The sequence below is a fragment of the Coregonus clupeaformis genome, chromosome 30, assembly GCF_020615455.1.
Source record: "Coregonus clupeaformis isolate EN_2021a chromosome 30, ASM2061545v1, whole genome shotgun sequence".
NCBI lineage: Eukaryota > Metazoa > Chordata > Actinopteri > Salmoniformes > Salmonidae > Coregonus > Coregonus clupeaformis.
The window spans coordinates 28956319-28979091 of NC_059221.1; the positions used below are offsets into that span (position 1 = coordinate 28956319).

Here is a 22773-nt window from a genome sequence, read left to right on the forward strand (position 1 = left end):
TCCGACCGCAAGGTGCTCCAGAGGGTAGTGCGTACGGCCCAGTACATCACTGGAGCCAAGCTTCCTGACATCCAGGACCTCTATACCAGGCGGTGTCAGAGGAAGGCCCTAAAAATTGCAAAAGATTCCAGCCACCCTAGTCATAGACTGTTCTCTCTGCTACCGCATGGCAAGCGGTACCGGAGCGCCAAGTCTAGGTCCAAAAGGCTTCTGAACAGCTTCTACCCCCAAGCCATAAGACTGCTGAACAGCTAATCAAATGGCTACCCGGACTATATGCATTGACCCCCCCTTTTTTTTACGCTGCTACTCGCTGTTTGTTATCTATTATCTATCCATAGTCACTTTACCCCTACCTACATGTACATACTACCTCAATTACCTCGACTAACCTGTACCCCTGCACATTGACTCAGTACCGGTACACTGAACAAAACTATAAACGCTACATGTAAAGTGTTGGTCCCTTCCATGTTTCATAAGATGAAATAAAAGATCCCAGAAATGTTCTATACGCACAAAAAGCTTATTTCTCTCCAATTTTGTACACAAATTTGTTTACATCCCTGCTAGTGAGCATTTCTCCTTTGCTAAAATAATCCAACCAGCTGACAGGTGTGGCATATCAAGAAGCTGATTAATCAGGATGATCATTACACAGGTGCACCTTGTGCTGGGAACAATAAAAGGCCACTCTAAAATTTGCAGTTTTGTCACACAACACAATGCTACAGATTGCAATTGGCATGCGGACTGCAGGAATGTCCACCACAGCTGTTGCCAGAGCATTGAATGTTGATCTCTACCATAAGCCAATGTCGTTTTAGAGAATTTGGCAGTACGTCCAAACATCCTCACAATCGCAGACCACGACCTCCACATCAGGCTTCTTCACCTGCAGGATCGTCTGAGACCAGCCACCCGGACAGCTGATGAAACTGAGGAGTATTTCTGTATGTAATAAAGCCCTTCTGTGGGGAAAAACTCATTCTGATTGGCTGGGCCTGGCTCCTCAGTGGGTGGGTTTGGCTCCCAAGTGGGTGGGCCTATGCCCTCCCAGGCCCACCCATGGCTGCACCCCTGCCCAGTCATGTGAAATCCATAAGCCCACTGATTTCCTTATATGAACTGTAACTCAGTAAAATCGTTGAAATTGTTGCATGTTGCGTTTATATTTTTGTTCAGTATAATTTGGACGATGAGGTTTCTGCATTATGATGCATTTACATGGCACTACATTCCATGGCAGCAATGTTAGCTCCCCATGGCAATATTGACCAATAGCAGTTCACTGAATTTTCTGAATGTTCAACAATGCTATATACAAGATTCCAAATTCTTGTCATGAATGGATAAATGGAATGCTCAAAGGCGCTAAAATGGGGTGTGTTCATAAATTCCCTCTGGAATGCCAGAGTACGCTCAGAGTGCGCTCTGGGTGTTCGTAAACTCAGAGTGTTGTCAGATTGTCCATTTGTAAATTCAGAGCGCACACTGGACGCTCTGGCCGAGGAGTAGGGTTGATCCGAGCGTTCTGACCTCACAACAGCAGTCAAGCACCTGAGCTAACTGGCTAAAGTTGGCTAGCTTGCTAGCTACTTCCAGACACAAAGAAGAGAACACCTCACTCTGACTATTTTACTCGCCCTAGCAGAGCTGGTTAGACTGTTTTCATGTTATCTAGAGTGTTGGTGACTGTAACTGTGCTGCTGGCAACAATTGTATAACTTTTTTTGCAGACGTTTACTGACATTGGTCATATTCAACGGGTGTTGCGCGTTTGTAAATTCAGCAGTTATTCTACGCTCTGGCACACTCAGACGAGAGTGCTCTGAAATCTGAGTAGATAGCCTGAGTGAATTTACGAACGGACCCATGGGGTCCATTCCAGGGGCATAGCCAGAAATGTGTTGGTGGGTGCAGAAATTTGGATGGGCCAAGGAGTATTTCTGTAATAATAATAATAATAATAATTTTGTTTTTTGTTTTTGCTCAATCTGATTGGGTGGGCCTGGCAGGGCCTGGCTCCCCGGTGGGTGGGCCTGTGTCCACCCATGCCTACGCCCCTGGTCCATTCTAAAAATTGGTCCAACTCTAAATATATGGCTCTGATTGCACCTACCCCAGATTTTCCATTCATATTCTTATGTTACTGAATGTATCCAGAGTATTTTCAGATTTCTTATCAACAAATGCTGAGAAAAGTACAGTAAATGTAAAATGCACATAAAATCAACAGAGTCTTGTGTCAGGTGGACTGTTGTGTTCTCACCCTTGGTCTGATAATTTCCCCATAATCTCCAAACTGTTCCCTTTCAATTGCTACCATGGTAATGCATATGCATTTCATATTTATTTTGTAAAAAAACATTTAAATGGAGCCCTATCCATGTAGGCCAATTCCCACGAGTAAAGGGTTAAGGAAACAGGGTCTTTAAAGGTCATTGCCTGCTAACGTACAGTACCATACCAACGTTTTGGTCACAAGGATGTTCTAGGATGTATTATTGTTCCTAGATGGACCAGAAGACCCTTTCATGCTATTTTTATTATGATGATGATGCTGCTACTACTACTACTCCTCATGACAAAAAAATAATTGATTCAACTTATATAGCGCTTTTCATAGACTTTCAAAGCATAAAAAAAAAATACAAAATACAACATCACAACATAACATCATGAGATGATAGAAAGTTAATGGCTTGAGTGATCATCTGAGGGAGGTGGTAAAGCGGGCAGAGAAAGTCTGGAAGCAGAAAGCACGGTCTCATCAAGGTGTGTCGCTGTCTCTGGCTTTTCAGTCTTCGTAGAACTCAGTCAGATGAAGTTTGAGCTAAGCCACTGCAGTACATGGACTCCGTAGTAGGTAGCTAGCTAACTACTCCTTCACTACTGCCAAAATGAAGTACCCACTTGGATGATGCTACGGCAGTTACGTGGCACCAGCAAGCACACCACCACATTTAAATAGTAATTCAAGAGCAACCTTGTAACTTTGTCCTCCCTACGATCCTCTTCACTGCACACCTCTGCCGTCTTGCATTTGGCTTCTCTCCATCCTCAACCTTCTTTGGACTCTAGCTGGCATTCGAAATAAAAACAGCTCGCCAGCTAACGTTAGCTAGCTAACCAAAGAAACAAATGACTTGCCAGCTTCAGTCTTAATGCTGTGGTGGATTCTGATTATATTAATTAGCTATATTAATTGTTCATTCTTAAAACAAAAAGATTGTAGGTAAAAAATGCCATAAAAATGAATGACAAGTACAATGTACAGAAGCGCTCTGCTTATGCTGCTGCTAGGGCGCCATGGCAACTGTACAACAAACCAAGGCCAATGCTGTTTGCAAACACACACACTCACTCTCTAACCAACATACAGTCCCTCTGTTTCCCTGTAGGGCCCCACTATTACTAGTACAACATGGGGCTTGTTGGAGAGTTCGGGTAAAGCATGAAAACAGACGCAACACCTACAGCTCTTCATCCAAACGGAGCTACATGTTGGCTAAATGTAAAAACATTCTAGAAGGGGCGCAGGCGGCATGTAGTCAATGAGCCGTTTGTAATGGAATCGTGATGGACTGCATAGCAATATTCACTAACTAATCTCCTCCACAACTACCAACATGTAGTTCTCACCTGGGTGATCTGCAGCAGCCATTTTGTGACCAAACGCCCGCCACACACTGGCTTGCTATCACAGTGTAGAGGTGAGGAGCAAACTACCATAGCAATAAATAGGCCTAGCCAGAAATAAGGTGTGCAGGTTGTGAATTTGGCCAGGACACTATAAGTGCTTCCATAGAGCATCAAACCCACCTGGAAGAAGCCCTCAATGACGCTATCCATGCTAAAATAGGCTTTATGGCAAGTGTGCCCTCTATTTAACTCTATGAGAGTCAACCCACCTGGATGAAAGCTGTGGCCGTGGTCCGTAGTCTGGTGGCCGAGTCCGCGGTCCTGGAGAGTAGGTTTGGCTAGGTCTGCTCCACGCAGTGGGCCACCTCGGCTCAGCCCAGGGCCTGGCCGGGGATCAGCTGGTTCAGCAGCAGCCGCAGCAGCTTCAGAGATGCCTGGAACACCTACAGGATAGGACAGGACCATCAACAACACACACATACAGTGCCTTCAGAAATAATTCAGACCCCTTTACCTGTGCTTAGCTCTATTCCTTTTTTTTTTATCCTAAAAAAACTCCCTAGTCCTTGCCGATGACAAGCATACCCATAACATGATGCAGCCACCACCATGCTTGAAAATATGAAAAGTGGTACTCAGTAATGTGTTGTGTTTGCCCCAACCATAATGCTTTGTATTCAGGACATAAAGTTAATTTATTTGCCACATTTTCACTCTGTCATTTAGGTTAGTATTGTGGAGTAACTACAATGTAATTGATCCATCCTCAGTTTTCTATCACAGCTATTTAACTTTGTTACTGGTTTAAAAATCACCATTGGCCTCATGGTGAAATTCCTAAGCAGTTTTCTTTCCTCACCGTCAACGGCGTTAGGAAGGACGCCTGTATCTTTGTATTGACTGGGTGTATTGATACACCATCCAAAGTGTAATGAATAACTTCACCATGCTCAAAGGGATATTCAATGTCTGCTTTTTTTTATTCATCTACCAATAGGTGCCCTTCTTGGCAAGGCATTGTAAAACCTCCCTGCCTGGTCTTTGTTGTGGAATCTGTGCTGGAAATTCACTGCTCGACTGAGGGACCTTACAGATAATTGTATGTGTGGGGTAAAAAGATGGGGTAGTCATTAAAAAATCATGTTAAACACCATTATTGTACACAGAGTTAGTCCATGCAACTTATTATCTGACTTGTTAAGCACATTTTTACTCCTAAACTTATTTAGGCATGCCATAACAAAGGGGTTGAATACTTATTGACTTAAGACATTTCAGCCTTTCATTTTTAATTAATTTGTAAACATTTCTAAAAACATAATTCCACTTTGACATTATGGGGTATTGTGTGTAGACCAGTGACACAAAATCTAAATGTAATCAATTTTAAATTCAGGCTGTAACGCAACAAAATGTGGAAAAAGTCAAGGGGTGTAAAGACCTTCTGAAGGCAACCAAACAACAGTAATTGCATTACACCATTTTGTATGGTCCTATTTACATTTTTGTCATTTAGCAGACTCTCTTAGGGAGGGAACATTACTTACAGTAAGGGTTAGATGGAGAAAATCTGACCTCTCTGAAATGAAAATGGATGGCCCTCCCTTCAGCAAAATACAGTGTATTTTACCTAAACCTTCCCTGAACGCTTGAAAAAAAAAAACTCCCCTATACCCAAAATAATAATAAAAACAAAGTGGATAGCAGAGAACATGTCTACCGTTTACCCTCACTTCTTGGACAGACCAGAGCCTTATATATGCAGTTTTACAAACTGTTCTTTGTCCTGTAAGCGTTACATGACAACGCAGGAATTTGATAGCACACAGGGCTGTGGTCCAGAAGGTTGTTGGTTCACAGACCACCGTGGACAAGAGTAGGGGTGGAAAGAACTCCTTTCTGGGTAAAAGCATTCAATTAATCTATCATCGTATTTGCAATGCGGAATCTTTTTTTAAAATACACTACAGAAATTACAGGCTAAGAATGGACAGAGATAGGACTGTGTTCATCTGATCATATTTCTTCAATGCCAAATCAGTGTGTCTTGTTTGCAACAAAACGGTCCCTGTTTGCAAATAATTTAATCTGAGATGTCATTAGGAATCTGAGAATGGTACTTTCAAAAGTTAGGCCTACCTTTCCACCCCAGACAGAGTAGGCTTACTGATGGTGAAAAATGTAAGCTTTCACTGCTGGCTACTCTTCTTCCGTGGCTTAACCCAATGAAAGAAGGTCACAAGTGTATCTCTAAAAGCTGTCTGGGTTTAAACATATTTTATTGTACAGAAAGTGAATAGCTTAATCAATTAATAGTGGCATAATTGGATTACTTCCCAAGCAAAGTCAGCCTCTGAATGTCAAAGAAACGAAACAATGATATCCCCATATGCATCATTTACCAGACGCTCTTATCCAGAGAGACTAACAGTTAGTGCATACATTTATTCATTTTTTGTTCATACTGGTCCCCCGTGGGAATCGAACCCACAACCCTGGCGTTGCTTGCGCCATGCTCTACCAACTGAGCTACACGGGAGTATAGGAGTCACGTCTTTCCCGGGTACATATCTTGCACTACTCATCTCATATGTACAGTGGGGAGAACAAGTATTTGATACACTGCCGATTTTGCAGGTTTTCCTACTTACAAAGCATGTAGAGGTCTGTAATTTTTATCATAGGTACACTTCAACTGTGAGAGACGGAATCTAAAACAAAAATCCAGAAAATCACATTGTATGATTTTTAAATAATTAATTTGCATTTTATTGCATGACATAAGTATTTGATCACCTACCAACCAGTAAGAATTCCGGCTCTCACAGACCTGTTAGTTTTCTTTAAGAAGCCCTCCTGTTCTCCACTCATTACCTGTATTAACTGCACCTGTTTGAACTCGTTACCTGTATAAAAGACACCTGTCCACACACTCAATCAAACAGACTCCAACCTCTCCACAATGGCCAAGACCAGAGAGCTGTGTAAGGACATCAGGGATAAAATTGTAGACCTGCACAAGGCTGGGATGGACTACATGACAATAGGCAAGCAGCTTGGTGAGAAGGCAACAACTGTTGGCGCAATTATTAGAAAATGGAAGAAGTTCAAGATGACGGTCAATCACCCTCGGTCTGGGGCTCCATGCAAGATCTCACCTCGTGTGTCATCAATGATCATGAGGAAGGTGAGGGATCAGCCCAGAACTACACGGCAGGACCTGGTCAATGACCTGAAGAGAGCTGGGACCACAGTCTCAAAGAAAACCATTAGTAACACACTACGCCGTCATGGATTAAAATCCTGCAGCGCACGCAAGGTCCCCCTGCTCAAGCCAGCACATGTCCAGGCCCGTCTAAAGTTTGCCAATGACCATCTGGATGATCCAGAGGAGGAATGGGAGAAGGTCATGTGGTCTGATGAGACAAAAATAGAGCTTTTTGGTCTAAACTCCATTCGCCGTGTTTGGAGGAAGAAGAAGGATGATTACAACCCCAAGAACACCATCCCAACCGTGAAGCATGGAGGTGGAAACATCATTCTTTGGGGATGCTTTTCTGCAAAGGGGACAGGACGACTGCACCGTATTGAGGGGAGGATGGATGGGGCCATGTATCGCGAGATCTTGGCCAACAACCTCCTTCCCTCAGTAAGAGCATTGAAGATGGGTCGTGGCTGGGTCTTCCAGCATGACAACGACCCAAAACACACAGCCAGGGCAACTAAGGAGTGGCTCCGTAAGAAGCATCTCAAGGTCCTGGAGTGGCCTAGCCAGTCTCCAGACCTGAACCCAATAGAAAATCTTTGGAGGGAGCTGAAAGTCCGTATTGCCCAGCAACAGCCCCGAAACCTGAAGGATCTGGAGAAGGTCTGTATGGAGGGTGGGCCAAAAACCCTGCTGCAGTGTGTGCAAACCTGGTCAAGACCTACAGGAAACGTATGATCTCTGTAATTGCAAACAAAGGTTTCTGTACCAAATATTATGTTCTGCTTTTCTGATGTATCAAATACTTATGTCATGCAATAAAATGTTAATTAATTACTTTAAAATCATACAATGTGATTTTCTGGATTTTTGTTTTAGATTCCGTCTCTCACAGTTGAAGTGTACTTATGATAAAAATTACAGACCTCTACATGCTTTGTAAGTAGGAAAACCTGCAAAATCGGCAGTGTATCAAATACTTGTTCTCCCCACTGTATATACTGTATTCTATAATATTCTACTGTATCTTAGTCCATCCCACTCTGTCATTTATTATTATTATTATTATTATTATTATTGCTTGTCCATATATGTATATATTCTTAAATTCCATTCCTTACTAGATTTGTGTGTATTGGGTATTTGTTTTGAAATTGTTAGATATTACTGCACTGTCGGAGCTAGAAGCACAAGCATTTCGCTACACCCGCAATAACATCTGCTAAACAAGTGTATGTGACCAATAACATTTGATTTGATTTGACAGCTTGTTTCTAGCATAAAGCATCGTGGACCAAAGTGCTGTTATAGATCACATTATATAATCGGATCCGTTTGATTTTCTTCAAAATCTTAAGCTAACAAGGGGTAGGTCTGTGCTTTTTGCCATTTTCTTTAATAAAAAAGGTAGGCCTATGGCACACCCTCTCATACCCCCTCAATTTCGAGTCTTGGTTTTAACTTAACAGCCCTTCACTGACACGGAGGTATGCTATTTAAAAGAGTGCATGATGGGTGGAGGAATTGACCGACAAATCTATGGATATAGCAGCCTATAGTCTAATTTTGTCTGTCAAACAGGTAGGCCTAACTCTTTATTTCTTAAATAGGAAGAAATAGAAGAAATAGGCCCTCGTTGTTAGTAAAGTCTAATTAAAATGAAGACGGTTGAAATGAATTATGCCTACTCCAATTTGTCTACTTTCAGCACCATGAGCTGTCCATTTCCGATTAATTGTGCCACGGCTGCTGCTTCAAGTTTTAGCACAACAATGTAAATTACTCTAATCTAGATTGTGAGGTCAATAACTCTGATAAATACATCATGGGCTAGAAACATTGTTTTTAATCAATTCAATTATAGTAGTAGCAAGCTATCAATGTTGACCTCCAGTCCTTCTTCTCATCTTCACGTCCTACTTCTCAAACTGAACAGAACATAGGCTAGTCCACGCACAAGATAGTGCATTTTTGGGACTACGCCGAATCAAAAATTATTTTTGGAAGAAACATTTGACTCTCCTGAACAGCCACCGTAGCCCTACACAGCACAGTCATTGGTTAGGCAGCATCCCAGCAGCAATCTTAGAAATATAACTTTGCTCTGTGCTTCTCCGAGCATGCACTTCATAGCCCATAGGCTATGGATCATTTGATTGAGACCACCCAAAACTGCCCATAAGGGCAGTTGATATTGTGCGCCCAGCGGAGAATCAGAGTTAAGGGAAGGCATCGGGCACACATCGATATATAGCCTAATAAGCAACTAATTCTAAAACGCTAAGAAATATTGAAATTTCATAAATTACATTTACCTCCCCTGGACTAGATTTACAATTTAAATTGAAAAAGCATGACCTTCCCCCATTTTCCTCTAGGTAACCATTCTGTACATTTCGATCCATCCCTTATCCAGAGTGACTTACAGTAGTGAGTGCCTACATTTTCGTACTGATCCCACGTGAGAATCGATCCCACAACCCTGGCTTTGCAAGCACCATGTTCTACCAACTGAGCCATACTCTAGTTTTTATTTTTGTTTGTAAAACATTAGTCAACTCAGTGGCAGAGTTTCCTTCCTGAGATTTGAAGGTTGGGGGTTCGACACCCGGTGGAGTCATACCAAAGACTTGGGACTTAATGCCTCTCTGCTTGGCACTCAGCATACAGAGACTAGCGTCCTGTCCAGGGGGTATACATCAAGATGCCTCACACAACAGAAACAGGAAATAGGTTCCTGCCCTATGAGCTACTCTGGCTCAGACAAGGCTACTTACTTACTGTAACTTCAGTGGTTTCCTCCCTCCTTTCTGTTTTATTCTCGTTTTTATTGTTTGTGTTTTTTTGTGTTTTATATGTCTGTCCATAGGTTTCTTATTGCAAATCAATAAACAATTGTTCACAAAACAAAGTAACCAGCATGGCAACTATTGAGTCAGCTTGGTCATTGTTAGTGATTACGGCCTGGTAATCTGGAAGCCAGAGGTCATACAATACAACTCAGACTGTGATGTTCCTATAGCCTACTATCAGCCAGCATTGAGCAATCAATTGATAAAGCAATCACATAGAATAAATATACAGTGCTGCTTGAAAGTATGTGAACCCCTTGTGCAAATACAGATTTTTCCAGTATTTACCATGAAATCTTCATTTAAATCAGAATCAGTCTTTTTGATCTGTCATAACAGATTTATATTTACCAATGCCATATGTTGGTGTAGAGGAAATCATGCGGGTAGTAGAAAAACACAATTAAAAAAGGAATTAGTGCAGGTGCAAAAATAAGTGAACCCCAAGTTGCATTGGTTAAATCAAGTAGGTAAGTAGAATCAGGTAGTTAAATAATCAGCTACCAAATGAACCAATCAAAGGAGAGATCGTTAGGAAAGAGTTTGGGCGGGACTCTGATAAATAGAGACCTAGTCAGTTTGGTGTTACCCATCCAGGTGAATGCAAAGCACACCATACAGAGGAAAGGAGATCTGAGGACATCAGGACGAGGGAAGGCTATAAAATCATCTAAAGAAGACTTGAGCTCCATCAGTCCACTGTGAGGCAAATAATTTACAAATGGAGAACATTTAACATGACAGCAACTCAGCCTAGAAGTGGACGCCCTTCCAAAATATCCAAGAGCCACAAGAACAATAATAAATCAGGTAAAAGCCAACCCAAACATAACATCTAGAGATTTGCAGACCTCCCTTGCTGCATCTCAGGTAACTGTGCATGCTTCAACAATAAGAACCAAACTGTCAAAAAAGAACCAAACTGTCCGTCTTAACTTTGCCAGAGACCACCTGGACAAACCTGAAGGTTTCTGGAAGTCCATTCTCTGGACAGATGAGTCCAAAATTGACCTTTTTGGTCACAATCAACACCGCTATGTTTGGCGAAAACCCAACACTGCCTACCACCAAAATAACCTTATCCCAACAGTCAAGCATGGTGATGAAAATGTCAAGATCTGGGGCTGCTTTTCCTCCTCTGGACCTGGACGACTCCACATCATTAAGGGAACCATGAATTCTGAGGTATACCAGGAGATTCTTGAACAGAACGTCAGGCCATCAGTCAAGGAGCTAAAGCTGGGCCGAAAATGGGTCTTCCAACAAGACAACGACCCAAAGCATTCAAGCAAATCTACCAAAGAATGGCTCAGAAGAAAGAAGAAAGTCAAAGTCCTGACCTAAATCCAATCTAGATGCTGTGGCAGGACCTGAAGTGGGCAGTTCATGCCAGACACCCCTCAAACCTCACTCAATTGGCTGAGTTCTGTAAGGAGGTGTGTGCAAAAATCCATCTTAAACAGATGTCAGAGACTGATTACTGGCTATAGGAGACATTTAGTCCAAGTTATCGCTGCTAATGGAGGTGCCACAAGCTATTGACTGAAGGGGTTCACATATTTTTGCACACATCAAATCTGAGTTTCTGTTAAACCACTTTTGTTAAATAAACAATGAAAATATATTTTTTTGTTTTTGTTTCTGTCATTTACTTGGAATGTCTATTACGAATTGGGGTTTAGATAAGGATTTTATGTTTATTTTAATATTTTATAGCAAAAATCATGACCAGCCCCGTAGGGTTCACATACTTTCAAGCAGCACTGTACATTTTATTCCCCCCAAAATATCACTGTGTAGATTAGAGGCCTACTTTCTCATTGCAGGACAAGTCAGGGAAAGTGGTTGTAACTTACAAGGCCAGCGTTGTCACCAATCCTCTCTAATATTTGTTTAAGGAAAGACCTCTAGCAGCGAGTAGTGGGAATGTGAGTGGGATAGGGGCAGCATTGTTAGGGGGGTGGCTAGAGTGTGTGTGCACGGTAAACGGTTGGTAGGCAGCTCTAAGTGACTAGCTGCAGTGTAAAGCACTCAGAGAGCATGGTCAATCAAAGCCTGTGACAGCAGTAGAATGTCCAATGTAAACATATCTGGCCAATAAACTATCCCTTTTCAATTCACACCAAAACCTTACACCTTTCCTCACCAGTTCTAAAATAGTGCTTCATGAGTGAACAATTTTTGTGGAAATTTTGGCACCATGTACAGTGGGGAAAAAAAGTATTTAGTCAGCCACCAATTGTGCAAGTTCTCCCACTTAAAAAGATGAGAGAGGCCTGTAATTTTCATCATAGGTACACGTCAACTATGACAGACAAAATGAGGAAAAAAAATCCAGAAAATCACATTGTAGGATTTTTTATGAATTTATTTGCAAATTATGGTGGAAAATAAGTATTTGGTCAATAACAAAAGTTTCTCAATACTTTGTTATATACCCTTTGTTGGCAATGACACAGGTCAAACGTTTTCTGTAAGTCTTCACAAGGTTTTCACACACTGTTGCTGGTATTTTGGCCCATTCCTCCATGCAGATCTCCTCTAGAGCAGTGATGTTTTGGGGCTGTCGCTGGGCAACACGGACTTTCAACTCCCTCCAAAGATTTTCTATGGGGTTGAGATCTGGAGACTGGCTAGGCCACTCCAGGACCTTGAAATGCTTCTTACGAAGCCACTCCTTCGTTGCCTGGGCGGTGTGTTTGGGATCATTGTCATGCTGAAAGACCCAGCCACGTTTCATCTTCAATGCCCTTGGTGATGGAAGGAGGTTTTCACTCAAAATCTCACGATACATGGCCCCATTCATTCTTTCCTTTACACGGATCAGTCGTCCTGGTCCCTTTGCAGAAAAACAGCCCCAAAGCATGATGTTTCCACCCCCATGCTTCACAGTAGGTATGGTGTTCTTTGGATGCAACTCAGCATTATTTGTCCTCCAAACACAACGAGTTGAGTTTTTACCAAAAAGTTATATTTTGGTTTCATCTGACCATATGACATTCTCCCAATCCTCTTCTGGATCATCCAAATGCACTCTAGCAAACTTCAGACGGGCCTGGACATGTACTGGCTTAAGCAGGGGGACACGTCTGGCACTGCAGGATTTGAGTCCCTGGTGGCGTAGTGTGTTACTGATGGTAGGCTTTGTTACTTTGGTCCCAGCTCTCTGCAGTTCATTCACTAGGTCCCCCCGTGTGGTTCTGGGATTTTTTTTCTTGTGATCATTTTGACCCCACGGGGTGAGATCTTGCGTGGAGCCCCAGATCGAGGGAGATTATCAGTGGTCTTGTATGTCTTCCATTTCCTAATAATTGCTCCCACAGTTGATTTCTTCAAACCAAGCTGCTTACCTATTGCAGATTCAGTCTTCCCAGCCTGGTGCAGGTCTACAGTTTTGTTTCTGGTGTCCTTTGACAGCTCTTTGGTCTTGGCCATAGTGGAGTTTGGAGTGTGACTGTTTGAGGTTGTGGACAGGTGTCTTTTATACTGATAACAAGTTCAAACAGGTGCCATTAATACAGGTAACGAGTGGAGGACAGAGGAGCCTCTTAAAGAAGAAGTTACAGGTCTGTGAGAGCCAGAAATCTTGCTTGTTTGTAGGTGACCAAATACTTATTTTCCACCATAATTTGCAAATAAATTCATAAAAAATCCTACAATGTGATTTTCTGGAGAAAAAAAATCTCAATTTTTCTGTCATAGTTGACGTGTACCTATGATGAAAATTACAGGCCTCTCTCATCTTTTTAAGTGGGAGAACCTACACAATTGGTGGCTGACTAAATACTTTTTTCCCCCACTGTATCTTTCTGGAAATTAACACAATGTACAGTCTCATGGAACTGTAATATTTATATATTTGTGACAATTAATGTTAATTCACGTTACATATTGACTTCAGTTTTGACTTTTGGAACATGGGAAATCCGACATGGTTAAACATTTACCATTCACTATACTGTTCTAGACATTATCTAGGCCTGAAACCAACATCAGCCTCTGGTTCTCACCCTGACCCACTGTCTTTCGGCTTATCCTCCAGCCACTTTCAGCTGACAGCAACAACAGCTAGATAACGTGATTGGTTGCCTGCCTTAAAAACAAGGACAAGGCCTTTCCTTCACTTAATCATTCTATATTGCTCTGGTCATATAAACTTTCAAGGGAAAAACCCTGGGAACTTGCAGGGCGAAGGGGGACTAGCTATCACATTAGTTCAGCAAACACAAGGAGAAAAGTGCCACAAATATCATACAATGCTAAATAATGCCATCCATTTCGTGAAGAAAGCAGGTACCATCACGCTCAACTTTAGGAAACGTAAATAGGCCTAGTCTTTGTTAGGTGCATAAAACCAACACCCTAAACAAGGAAGTCCACAAATAAGAGCATGATTTGCATACCAAAACAGACAAAAGTTAAATGTTCCCTCTGTCTGCTGTGTAGGTTAAGCAAGAACAAATACATTCAAAATATTTCTGAAGTTTGTGCAGTTGCAAACTTTGGTAACAGAATTACGGTCAAATGTCCCTCGGTTTTTATGACATGGCAGCTTGAGTTTGAAAAAATATATTTTGGTTATTGAACTACAGTAAGTGAAGTGGATTTACACCCGGTAACGGAATTATGGTAAGGGTATTACATCATAGGACCCTTATCTGTACTACAAAGAAATGCATAATTATGGATATGAATGTCATTCAGCTCATGTTTCACAAGTTTGGACATCACAGCCCAGCACAGCAGAGCACAGTAGTGTACAGTGCAGTACAATACAGAACAGCACTGCACAGCAATGCAGAGTAGAGTAGGGTAAAGTAGAGTTCAGTACAGTAGAGTACAGTAGAGTTCAGTACAGTAAAGTAGAGTGTAGTTCAGTACAGTCGAGTACAGTACAATATACTGTACTCTATTCTACTCTACAATACTTTTCTTTACTGTACTGGACTGTACTATACTCACTATACTGTACTGTGCTCTACTCACTGTACAGTACTGTGCTGTACTGTACTCAGTACTGTACTGTGCTCTACTCACTGTATAATACTGTGCTGTCCAAACTTGTGAAACATACGTCTATGATAGGTTCAGATTTGGTCTAGTCCGGTCCGTCTGTGGACATTAACATAAAGTCCAGGATGGACAAACCAAATGTTAACTACTTTTCAACATCCATGGACGTCCGATGTCGGTCGGTGCTCAGTGGGTGAGGATGCTGGTTAAAGTCAATGGAAAGAGAAGGGGCTCATGGGTAGGTGTCAATAAGAGCTGGGAGAGGTGACATTAACTGGAGAGTGAGCGAGAGAGGCAGAGAGAGAGGGCAAGAGAGAGGGAGTTGTCCAGACTCAGACTGCTTTAACACTCTTCGTTTGAAACACAAAGAAAACAGTTATGAGCTGAAAATAACAGTATGCCAGTGGAAGGGAGGACAGCAGCATGTGACCCAACTGTTTTTTTGTGACTATAATGATTTCCCATTGTAGCCAATTCAGTTGCAGTAATTCCGTTACCAATTTGGTAACGGAATTACGAGTTTGAATCGATTAATAATTCATAAACAAAATTGATATCAGTAAAATCACTAAGGGTTTTATACTATTACTTGTTACTTCTGTGAACTTTCATTATCCTCTCTCCACATGCGGGAGAGAATTAGAAGATACAGAATGTGGGTTTTTGGTAATGGAATTACAAGGCAATATTTATTTAACTTACAGAGGTAAATAATTTCTCAAAAACTAAATATAAGTGTTAATATTAGTTGGCAGGGGTCTTTACATCAACATTATTGTATTTTTATGCATTTCTGATACCTTTTAAGAGTTTTTCTGGCAGATGTTTTCTAAGACCCTTTTTCCATCTGTTAATCCAGAAATCAAAGCCTTTACTTATGCCTAATTTTTAAGATGGAAATGGTTTATGTCATATGAATGCCTTGATTTCCCCCAAATATAGATGCTTAGCTTTCATTTGACACCTAATTTGATATGCTCCTATGAATTTGACGTTGGGTCCTTTTCAATGGAAATGCCCTGTGCAAACCACCCTCTCAAACGGCATGAGCAATATTTAGTCTTTGTTCACAAACTACTCAGTGCACACACTTATTCTCTGTTCATAAAAACACGTTACTGTGAAACGGTAACCATAATCACCTCCCCCAGTGCAGGTTTCCCACAGCGTGGGTTTGATTGAATGTTGGCCTCCATAAATCAACCCCAGGCAACAAGAGAGCTGTTAGTCACTGTGACATAGGGCAGCTAGCTAGCCCTTATTTCATGTTCTACATGTTGTATGTAACTTCAATCTGGGCCAAGTGTGGTTAAAGACACTAAAAAGGTGAACATGTAAACCTACTGTTCTGAGTGATAAAGAACACGACCCCACAGGCATCATAACTGCCAGTAAATTATCACACCTAGGCTAAATAGGGAGAGTGTATGTGTCCCAAATGGCACCCTATTCATACGATGCCATCTAGGATACACCCAAATACCGAACACGGTGCCTTTTGAAACTCACAGATGATACTTTATCCTGGAGGGCCTTCTTGACCTCAGTTCCTCCTTGGGTGTCCCGGCCGATACTTCCGTCAGCTTCTTGTAGACAGCCAGCAGGGCATCTTCCCGGTAGGACCAGGTTTTTGAATAGGCTCCAGCCACCTGGGGCAGATGTGCAGAGGGAGGATTGGAGAGTAAGTCAGTCAGTCACTCTCTGGGCAGGTTATGAGACACACATCATGCAAGGTCTGGGTTTTTCAGTCTGGGCTTTTCAGCCTGTATTCGTGTGTGCGTGCGTGATTGTGTGGGTTTGTGTGTGCATGCGTACGTACTTGCATGTATTTATCTCACCGGTCCGTCTCCATACACCTCAATTGGGAAGCTGGCATCTCTCTGGGTCCTCTCTGTGAGGGGCTCAGGCTCTCCGGTCAACCTAGGGCTACGGAAGGTGGTGGCCAGGGGAGAGAGGGGACTCCTCAGGCTGGCTCTGGGGCGTCTCCCCCTTCCTCTGCAGGGCAGGTAGGGATCTCTCGTCATAAGGCAGGGCGGTGACCTGTGCATACAGTCATTCAATGGGACACCAATGTCAAATGTATAACTTTTGTTTAATTCATGTTGTTGTGGAAAATTAGATCCAAAGATTAAGGCAGAGAGATTAGTTTAGATCACGTTTCTATATAGATCTAGATAGAATATTTAAGCATGTTTACATTTATTACACAAAGATATCTCAAGTGTTGAGAAATGTTCAGTGTTCAAGAGAAACAGATCATGTAACAGACCAAGCAGATGGAGCTGGAAAGACTGGTGAAAGAAAGGCCTCTTGAAAAGATTGATTGATTAGATGATCTACTAAAACAAATGTGGCTTTCATTAACTATAATCATCATTGAATATATCATGATTTATAGTGCTCCCTCTATGAAGAGCCAAGGTATAATATCTATTGCAAGTACAACTCTGCCAGCCAACTGGCACAATACTCCTGTTCTGTAAAAGGCTAAAAGTCAAGCCTTCCAGCCAGGTTGGCACGCACTAAAGTGACCCAACTATTTCACACTTTTAATTAAATTGTGAAACTCAACCTGTCTGTGGTCACACTGGTGAGTAAACCATATAAAAGCTTGGTCATAATCCCACGTTTGATCGTTCCAAACACCACTGCAGCTTATAAGGATGGGCATAAGTAATCAAGTAATCGAGTACTCGAACGGATGTCAAAACTCAATCTTTAACCAGGGATCACATTTTTTTTCACATACTGTAAAACTATTTGGTGGTATGTGCTTTGTGGTTGCACAAATGGGCAAGTGAAATGTTGGCCCGAAAATGTTTTTAATGTCGTCTTGAAGACAACGTTAATTTGCTTTGACTCTAGTGTTCCAAGCCAAGCATCACACAGTTCTTCTAGCTACATTTCCTTTCAAGTGGAATTGTTAATCCATTTGGAAAATTACAAAGAGCAGGCAGAATAAACTACACTGAACAAAAATATAAACACAACATGCAAAGTGTTGCTCCCATGTTTCATGAGCTGAAATAACAGATCCCAGAAATGTTCCATAAGCACAAAAAGCTTATTTCTCTAAAATGATGTGCACAAATTTGTTTACATCCCTATTAGTAACCATTTCTCCTTTGTCAAGATAATCCCTCCACCTGACAGGTGTGGTTTATCAAGAAGTTGATTAAACAGCATGATCATTGCACAGGTGCACCTTGTGCTGGGGTCAATAAACGGCCACTCTAAAATGTGCAGTTTTGTCACACAACACAATGCCACAGATGTCTGAAGTTTTGAGGGAGTGTGCAATTGGCATGCTGACTGCAGGAATGTCCAACATAGCTGTTGCCATGCCAGTAAATGTAATGTTGATCATTGCTAGACAACCATTTCCAGGTCTTGCCATAGATATTCAAGTAGATTTAAGTCAAACTGTAACTCGGCCACTCAGCAACATTCACCATCTTCTTGGTAAGCAACTCCAGTGTAGAGTTGGCCTTGTGTTTTAGGTTATTGTCCTGCTAAAAGGTGAATTCATATCCCAGTGTCTGGTGGAAAGCAGACTGAACCAGTTTTTCCTCTAGGATTTTGCCTGTGCTTAGCTCCATTCTGTTTCGCTTTATCCTGAAAAACTCCCCAGTCCTTAACGGTTACAAGCATACCCATAACATGATGCAGACGCCACTATGTTTGAAAATATGGAGAGTGGTACTCAGTAATGTGTTGTATTTGATTTTCCCCAAACATAACACTTTGTATTCAGGTCAAAAAGTTAATTACTTTGCCACATTTTTTGCAGTATTACTTTAATGCCTTGTTGCAGACAGGATGCAAGTTTTGGAATATTTTTATGCTGTACAAGCTTCCTTTTTTTCACTCTGTCAACTTGGTTAGTATTGTGGTGTAACTACAATGTTGTTGATCCATCCTCAGTTTTCTCCTATCACAGCCAATAAGCTCTGTAACTGTTTTAAAGTCACCATTGGCCTCATGAGCAGTTTCCTTCCTCTCCGGCAACTGAGTTAGGAAGGACGCCTGTATCTTTGTAGTGACTGGGTGTATTGATACACCATCCAAAGTGTAATTAATAACTTCACCATGACGAAAGGGATGCTGCTTTTTATTTTATTTTTACCCATCTACCAATAGGTGCCCTTCTTTGCGAGGCATTGGAAAACCTCCCTGGTCTTTGTTGTTGAATCGATGTTTGAAATTCACTGCTCGACTGAGGGACCTTACAGATAATTGTATGTGTGGGGTACAGAGATGTGGTAGTCATTCAAAAATCATGTTAAACACTATTATTGCATACAGAGTGAGTCCACTCAACTTATTATGAGACTTGTTAAGCAAATTTGTACTCCTGAACTTATTTTGGCTTGCCATAACAAAGGGGTTGAATACTTATTGACTCAAGACATTTCAGCTTTTAATTTGTTATTAATTTGTAAAAAAGATCGAGGGGTTTGAATACTTTCTGAAGGTACTGTACTGTAGGTGTGTCTTGACTGTGATAAGGGCTCAGGAAATAAGAGCGTCTTGTCTGCTAAATGAACAAAACAAGGCTATGTCATTGCACAGCCATAGGCTTCTACAAGCAAGCACCACTGCTGAGGTTACTGCTTTTTTGAAGATTGTGTTCCACGATATAATATAACCAGTTGATATTACGGTTTCAATAAATTGATCTTAAATGGCACTTGTTTTTTTATTGACTGAATATATAAAATGGCATATAGCAATTAGAATTTGTTATCTGTAATGGTTACAATAAATGAGGCATTGTTGGCATATAGATCAATGAGCACATATTCTTGGCCCAATTTTTTAAAACTAAAATTGATTGTGTTCCACGATATAAGATTACCAGTTGATACAGTGCGCAACAATGCCTAATTTATCATAACCATTACAGATACTTGAGTACTCTAAAAACAATTATGTGAGTATTCGAACAGTCAAAACATTTCAAATGCCCATCCTTACTCAGTGTGGTTCTTGTATAACTGGCTATAACTGTTCTTCAGAGGGAAAAGTTGTGACTGAAAAGACCATAAGAAAACTTAAACTAAAACTATAACTGGGCATCACTCACTTTGACTGGAATATCAGCGCTTTTTAACTTGGCAGGTTAGTCTTTGCTAGCCTGGAAATCCAAACTGAATCAAGCTTCATTTCACAAGTGAAACAATAGTGATACGTAGCGTGATTGTGTGGATTTCCAGGCTAAGGCTCTTATTGGGACTCACGTCTATCCTGGGCACTGCTGGGTGGGCGCAGGGCGTTGGGGGGAGGGACGTCGGCAGGGGACTGACAGGTTTGGGGGGCAGTCCACAGTCTCAGTGGTCGCGGGTTCCTGTTTTCTCCCCCTCCTCGTTTCCGTAATGACCCTTGTCTTGTGTCCTGCTTGGTGATGGCGTGGGGAAGGCACATCGGGAGAGTCCTCAGATGGTGACAGTGACGACTCCATTATCCTTGTAATCTAAAGTCAATATAAAAATGGAAGAGGGAGGGGATTTCCTCAAACTGCTTGGCCTTGCCATGTTGGTGGGTGTCAGGATTTAAAGATGACCAAATGGTGTCTAATGAAAAATGATGGGAGATGGGATATGTGTAGAATAAAAGACCAACAAACCCAATTAATATTGTTCAACGAGGGCATTAACTTAAGTTCCCAGTCACAACTATTGAAATGACCCAAGAAGCCACATAGAGCCACTGACCGTGCCCATATCCAGTAGGTTGTGGACCTCCACCTGATGGTACACTGTCATCTTGTACTCCTCCGTCTGCTCCTTCTTCTTCTTGGCCGTGTCGTAGTCCTCCTTCTCTATGGCACAGCACTTCCCCACGTCGTATCGGCCCAGGCGTTCTCCTACCTAGCTCAGTCACACATGGGGACAGATGGAGAAGGAAAGAGAAGCGAGAATGGATAAAGAGAAAGAGAGTGGTTTTGAAAGGGTATTTTTGTTTAACTATTTATGTCCATGAATGGACGACAAAAGGGCTAGATGTTGGAAGAAAGTAGCGACCATCAGTAGAAGACACCGTTTGGTCAAACTAAATCTTATATATTGTTCAACAGGACCGCATATGAAATAAAAAATGGAGAGCAAGTCCTCCTTAAATTGTGGTTACTATGCAACAGGTCATTGCCATGCCCACAGAGCATCACGATATCACATGGACGGAATCGTTAATATTTACGAGCTGGATATTTGACCATTTGTATCCCAAATGGCACCCTATTTACTTTATTGTGCACTACTTCTGACCAGGGCCCATGGTGTTCTGGTCAGAAGTAGTGCACTACATAGGGAATAGTGTACCATTTTGGACAGACTCCATAGGTTCCAGTAAGTCCAATGCGTCATTTTACTGGGAAATTCCATAGAACTGAGCGAGCTTGCTAATCGGTGCCAGGTAACACAGATATTTTTATAAGTCTATGGGTAACACTGCATTAGCTACTAATGTGACAGACAATTAGTAGTAGACATATGTCAAGTATGTGACAATATGAAGTAATGTCCTTTTCTATCAATCCTGCATTGGTGTGAGTTATGCCATCAAGGGGCTATGGAGGGAGACTTTCGTCTGGATCACCTTGGCAACAGCAGTGTATGCAATGCTAAGAGGCCTGGTAACAAGGGGGTTGGAGTTTGGGTTGGGAAGAAACCGTTCTTTGGTTACAGGGTGGCGTCTGGTTTGATGCAACAAAGAGAAAACACTCACTGGCCTTCACCACAGCTGTTGTGCTTATTAAGTATTCATGGTTGGTATGACGACCGTGTACACATACACTACCAGTCAAAAGTTTGGACACACCTACTCATTCAAGAGTTTGTCTTTATTTTTACATTGTAGAATAATAGTGAAGACATCAAAACTATGAAATAACACATATGGAATCATATGGAAAAAGTGTTAAACAAATCAAAATATATTTACTTCAAATAGCCACCCTTTGCCTTGATGACAGCTTTGCACACTCTTGGCATTCTCTCAACCAGCTTCATGAGGTAGTCTCCTGAGTGGCGCAGTGGTCTAAGGCACTGCATCGCAGTGCTAACTGTGCCACTAGAGATCCTGGTTCGAATCCAGGCTCTGTCGCAGCCGGCCGCGACCGGGAGACTCATGGGCGGCGCACAATTGGCCCAGGGTAGGGGAGGGAATGGCCGGCAGGGATGTAGCTCAGTTGATAGAGCATGGCGTTTGCAACGCCAGGGTTGTGGGTTTGATTCCCACGGGGGGCCAGTATAAAAAAAAAAAATATGTATTCACTAACTGTAAGTCGCTCTGGATAAGAGCGTCTGCTAAATGACTAAAATGTAAATGTAGTCATCTGGAATGCATTTCAATTAACAGGTGTGCCTTCTTAATGCGTTTGAGCCAATCAGTTGTGTTGTGACAAAGCAGGGGGGTATACAGAAGATAGCCCTATTTGGTAAAAGACCAAGTCCATATTATGGCAAGAACAGCTCAAATTAGCAGAGAGAAACGACAGACCTACATTACTTTAAGACATGAAGGTCAGTCAATATGGAACATTTCAAGAACTTTGAAAGTTTCTTCAAGTGCAGTCTCAAAAACCATCAAGTGCTATGATGAAACTAGCTCTCATGAAGACCGCCACAGGAATGGAAGACCCAGAGTTACCTCTGCTGCAGAGGATAAGTTCATTAGAGTTACCAGCCTCAGAAATTGCAGTGCAAATAAATGCTTCACAGAGTTCAAGTTACAGACATCTCAACATCAACTGTTCAGAGGGGACTGTGTGAATCATGGTCGAACTGCTGCAAAGAAACCACTACTAAAGGACACCAATAAGAAGAAGAGACCTGCTTGGGCCAAGAAACACGAGCAATGGACATTAGACCGGTGGAAATGTGTCATTTGGTCTGGTCTCACAAGGACACAAACCGTTGTGTCCTTGTGAGACGCGGTGTGGGTGAACGGATGATCTCTGCATGTGTAGTTCCCACCGTAAAGCATGAATGAGGTGGTGTTATGGTGTGGGGGTGCTTTGCTGGTGACACTGTGTGATTTATTTAGAATTCAAGGCAC

The 22773-nt window shown here is 41.9% G+C and overlaps 1 pseudogene; it reads right to left on the reverse strand.

Annotated features, from left to right (window-relative positions):
• Positions 1-22773, reverse strand: part of LOC121546464 — an 85747-nt pseudogene that overhangs the window by 44506 nt on the left and 18468 nt on the right.